Here is a 6119-nt window from a genome sequence, read left to right on the forward strand (position 1 = left end):
GCAGTTTGCCATAATGTATTACTATAAAAAATTTGTAAACAATATTAAATGTACATTAGTTCAGCAAAATAAACTTAATTTGGTTTAAAATAACAACATTTTTACACTTGTTTTTTAATCTCATGCTTTAGTTATATTTTTGAGGGAACACCTTTTTTGCTAACGATTCTCAATTATTTTTTAACAATGCAAGCATCAACCTATTCTTTAATATGAAATCAAGAACTTGAAAATTTGAATAAATGGTTTTGTTCAGATACTTAAGTTCTTGATTAACCGTATTAAACAATAAGTTAATGTTTGCGTAGTTAAAGAATTTTGTTGAGCAACAACAACTCTCCCTAAACGTCAAAAAATAATAACAAGTTAAATAAACTCTTTTTGCAAAATAATCTAAATTAGAGTAAGTAAGTAGATCCTAATCTAGTAAGAGATCCTAATCTGCTTATAGATAAAACTAAATTTAAACAAGAAAAATCAACTTTTAGTTTACATATAAGTAATCATATTTTGGAATGTTTTTTTTTGTACATTATTGAAATTATGCATAAAACAAATTCGTCTAAACACAACTTGTTTAAAAGAATACTTATTTCTCATTTATTCATAGCTACATCAGTTACTTTAACATAATCTGGGAAAGCACTTATCCATTACAGTTAAATATAATCAACAAAATACAAAAACAAGCAGGTCTTTAATATAAATTGTAAACATTCACGAGTTCCAGATCTCTACTAGGAGAATTTGTTGTATTCGATGTCTATGAAATAAATATTTTTAACATACTATTTTATATATTTTTAAACATATAAAATAAAAGTTAAAGAATGTTATGGTACGAAAAGGTTTCGAAAGTTAAACGAAAGATTTCGAAAGTTAAACGAAAGGTTTCGAAAGTTAAACGAAAGGTTTCGAAAGTTAAACGAAAGGTTTCGAAAGTTAAACGAAAGGTTTCGAAACTTAAACAAAAGGTTTCAAAAGTTAAACGAAACTACGAAAACTTTTCGTAGCATAACATTAGAAATACCAATCCAAGTACTCAACGATGATCTTTGTCATAACCAAAAGTTTATTCAAAAAGATGGCTGTTCAATAATATACTGAGGACCACTGTTAAGCAGCTTGATTCTTACAGCTAATTTATAACTTCTTCTCAACACTTCAAATGTGTAGTAAAAAAAAATATAAAAGTTTGATGCAAAGGAATTACTATTTTAAAAACTTTTTTTCAACATCCTAAAATCTCAAAATCTCTTTCAAAATCTCTGGATTTCTTTCAAAATCTCTGGATTTCTTTCAAAATCTCTGGATTTCTTTCAAAATCTCTGGATTTCTTTCAAAATCTCTGGATTTCTTTCAAAATCTCTGGATTTCTTTCAAAATCTCTGGATTTCTTTCAAAATCTCTGGATTTCTTTCAAAATCTCTGGATTTCTTTCAAAATCTCTGGATTTCTTTCAAAATCTCTGGATTTAGAATTTAATTATGGGATTTTACTTTTCAAGCCTAAAACAAAAAATCGTTTATAGCTCCTTTAAATTTTATAAATAAGCTATAAATGCTGTAATAGCTTCTTTAATTTTTTTTTTAATTTAAAAGAGCTATAAGGAGCTATAACACCGAAAAAATCTTAAATTTCTTCGGTTAGTGATTTTTTTTTTTTTTTTTTTTGGCATTCGGCAGCGATCTAATTTCGAAATTTGTTTTACTTTTTTTTAAATCATTTAATTTGCAATAACATTTCATTAACAATAACATAAACATAACAATAACATAACAAACAATAACAATAACATTGTTAAAATTTGTGCTCAATTACATATATTTTAGTTTTTTTACAAACTTTAACTCAAATATTTGTTATTTACTCGTGACTAATTTAGTGCGAGTTTTAATTCCATTAAAACTGCGAGTAATTTCAACAGCAAATCTAAATTTAAAATGACTTTTTACATACAGCGTGAAGAAAAAATAGTTCTTCTGATTGGAAATATTTCTAACGAAAAAAATTAAAGAAATTATGTGATATGTAAGAACACTGACTGGTTTTACGTTTTTACAGTTTTTAATATTTTAAAAACTAAAGGTGGCTCGACAAAACTAAAGATTTTCACAAAACTGAAGGTGACACCACAAAAGACTTTTATACACATATTTTTATTTTCCAAAACTGAAGCTAGAACAAAAAATCACTTTCTGCTAATCTTGAACCATTAACAGCCCTTGATCGGAGTTTTTTTCAACGTTAAACACCGTTCTATAAATAAACATTAAAGTTACATGATTCAACAGTTAGTTACAGGATTCAACATAGAGTTACAGGTTACATTCAACAGGTTTACATTCAACAGATAGTTACAGGACTCAACAGTTTACCTACAAAACTTTACGTTAAAAGGTTGCAGATTACAATGAATTATATTTGTTTAGATTAAAAATAGGAACTTTATAATTGCTGAAATAACGTGAATTCGGTGTAGCAGAATGATTTTCTAGATCTTTTGATGAACAGACATCTTTGCAACCATTCTATATGAGTAATAATTTACATGCACAAAATTGTACTTTCCGGCAATTATGTTTAAATTTTATAATAGGATCAATGCTTGCAGATTAGTGTATTGAGCTATTAGAACAAAAAGTTGCAGAACATAATCTTAATTTTCATAACAATATTGCTATAAAATTACTGACGGAGCAAGTGTGATAAAAAAAGTTGGAAAATTATATCCTGTAAATCAATAAATAGGCGTTGTCCATTGTGTGCAGCTAGCCGTTAATGAAGTGCTATATCAAAGTATGATTTAGAAAGAAAAACAGTTTATTATAAAAACCACACGCTCCCAGGTTATAATTTTTGCTCTCCTTAACATAAGGGAGTTGTAAGTCGCGTAGCCATAACTTTTGAACTAAAAATAATTCAATAAATTTAAAAAACCTACCAATGAATTTAAACATAATATGCTGAGAAAAATTGCACCCACGGAAGCGAACTTCTTTACATATTTTTGTTCCCAGTCTCTGATCACAGTAATTTTTTGCATAACATTCTTGTTTGACATCTGCCTACGCTACTGCCCTTAAGCCATGTGCAATAAGAAAACAATATAGTTTTTCGACTGACTCTAAGATCATTACTACCTTCTACTTCAGTTTCTCTGGTGGTTTTAATGTTTTTTTAAAATAATCATTCTTCGTTGGTATACAGTGCAATACGTAACACTTTCCCATTTTTCGCATGACAACTGTTATAATTTATGTATAAATTATTAAAAATTATTATTTTTATTGAAAACAAAAAATTAATCTAATTGAAATGAAAACAATACTCTTTTATTTTAAAAACGTACATGGCATAATAAAAAGTTATTGTTCAAAATTGTAAAAATAAATAAATCGCGTGTCCCAATTATTTTGTCCACACAAATAAGGGAACTTTGGGCAATAAGCAATTTTTTTGGTTAAGAATTTATTCTCGGTTATTGGATCCCAAACACTGAATATTACATACAAGAGTATAATAGTTTTTTATAAGTGCATTTTAACATGTAACATTATATCTTATCAAAACATTTAAATACATTATAAAGATTTAAGTTTCACTAGTACAGACTTCAAGTAAGGTGCACAAATTAAATAATGAAACAAAAATAACGCACAATTTAGATCATTTAGTAAGTGGAACCATGAACGATTGAATTAAATGGATAATTAAAGTTACAATTAGGCAACGTATTATAACAGCTATAAAATGAAACATTTCAAACCACAAGAGATTTTTTTGATTAACTAAACGTCTCATTTTATTCTAATTTGTAATAATTACACCGGTTAACAAAAAAAAAAAAATTTCGGGTGCCAAGCAAACAATTTGTTTTGTGTATAGCATTTTTCATTTTGATTTCAAATATGCAACTCATTTTTCACCATGTTATAACTAGCAACCAGACAATCTCTAATGGACTTATTATAAAAGGACAAAAATAGACTTCGACAAAGCACTAATTGCAACAATTTTAATTACAACTATCAAAAATGAATTGTCTATAAAAAATGTTTGTCTTTCTAGACAATCATTTTAAAAACGGACACTAAATGAACAATCTCGATTTTTTAATGAGGTATAGAAGATCTATTTAATATATAATTTGGACTTATAACGAGTAATTAAATTTTCACTGCAGCATCGTTTCAAAAACTGAAAACGAGCACAAAATTAAAAATACAATTTTTCTAACAGAAGTTCATTTTTTAATTTTTTGTCCAGCGTGTGCTGTTGATTAAAAAGTTAATGTCTATTTAAAAACCTCAAAATGGACTATTTTGTGCTCAATTGAAGTTCATTAATTACTCAGTTCAGTTGTTTTTCAATTCTCAGTGAATGTGCGTGAAAATTTATTTTTAAAATGCCCTCTCCAGTTTGGGATTACTTCAAAAAAGTTGAAGGTAAGTTTATCATTTAAAAAATTTTCCTTAGTCACTAAAATCTTTATCACCTTCAATAAAATTATTTTAAAAATATGTGATCAAGGAGTTGTCCTTTATAAAATGTGGATTAGTAAGTAGAAGATTCCAATAGGTGTTAAAATTTATTTAGGTTTGTGAATAAAACAATAGTGAAAAAGAAAAATGTTTTTTACTTTCATTTTATTGATGAATATGTAAGCAAGTTTTAAACAATAATTAATCATGGGCAATGATCGTCATTTGGAGTTTTGATGTCATTTCAATATTTTTTTAATATTATAAATTTACTACATAACAATCTTCAAATAATACGGTAATGAAAGATTTCTGGTTTTATGAAATCAAGTAAATTTAGACAAAATCATTTTCAAATGTGTAGTAAAAAAAATATATAAAAGTTTGATGCAAAGGAATTACTATTTTAAAAACTTTTTTTCAACATCCTAAAATCTCAAAATCTCTGGATTTCTTTCAAAATGAATATGTACGCAAGTTTTAAACAATAATTAATCATGGGCAATGATCGTCATTTGGAGTTTTGATGTCATTTCAATATTTTTTTAATATTATAAATTTACTACATAACAATCTTCAAATAATACGGTAATGAAAGATTTCTGGTTTTATGAAATCAAGTAAATTTAGACAAAATCATAGACACCAAATAGACAAAAAATTATGCTTTGTAGACTTATGAAGTGAAAATTATTTTTTAACTGAGCAATCTTAGGACACCATCAAAAATTTGATAGACACAACAAGGACAAAAAATTAAACATTTGTTGTGTCCATTACAACATACAGAATTGTCTATGTCTGTGTTGTAAGTCTATCCATAGACTAGTCTGGTTACTAGTTATAACTCAGGTCAACATAAAATGTTTTTTTCTGGTGCCAAGCAATTTGTTTTTTGTATAGCATTTTTCATTTTTATTTCAAATATGCAACTCATTTTTCACCATCACGTCAAGCTGTAAAGGTATTTGGGTTCAAATCTTTAGTATTTGGCGTAAAGTCCCTAATATTGTCGAAAAAAAAGTTATTCAAAAGTATGTCAACCTGGGTCTGAAAAGAAGCGTATTTTGATAGAGATTTTAAAACTGTTTTTCGTTTGTAATAAAAATAAGTAATTTTTGTATTATTGCTGAGAAGCATTTTGTTAAGATTTTTTAAAAAGTCTTTAGCATTTTTCGACATTACTTTAATGTCAATAAATATTAAGGAAACATATTTGTTTTCTAAAATCTCTATGAAAATACGCTTTTTTTGAGAACCAGGTTGACATACTTGAATAACTTTTTTTTCGACAATATTAGGGACTTTACGCTAAATACTAAAGATTTGAACCCAAATACCTTTACAGCTTGACGTGATGGTGAAAAATGAGTTGCATATTTGAAATAAAAATGAAAAATGCTATACAAAAAAATTGTTTGCTTGGCACCAGAAAAAAATTTTTATGTTGACCTGAGTTATAACATGTTTACGGAAAGAAGTATAGCAAATGCGATGGAATGTTGGCTTATTTTTTTAAAATTTGAAAGGGGTAAAATAAATGGGTCCATCAAACATTCATATGGATAAATAAAATGGGTTCATATTTTAATACATCTTGAGTAGAGCATGTTTCCTTCTTTAATCGTAGAGGCA

This window comes from Hydra vulgaris, chromosome 02 (assembly GCF_038396675.1).
Source record: "Hydra vulgaris chromosome 02, alternate assembly HydraT2T_AEP".
Taxonomy (NCBI): Eukaryota; Metazoa; Cnidaria; class Hydrozoa; order Anthoathecata; family Hydridae; genus Hydra; species Hydra vulgaris.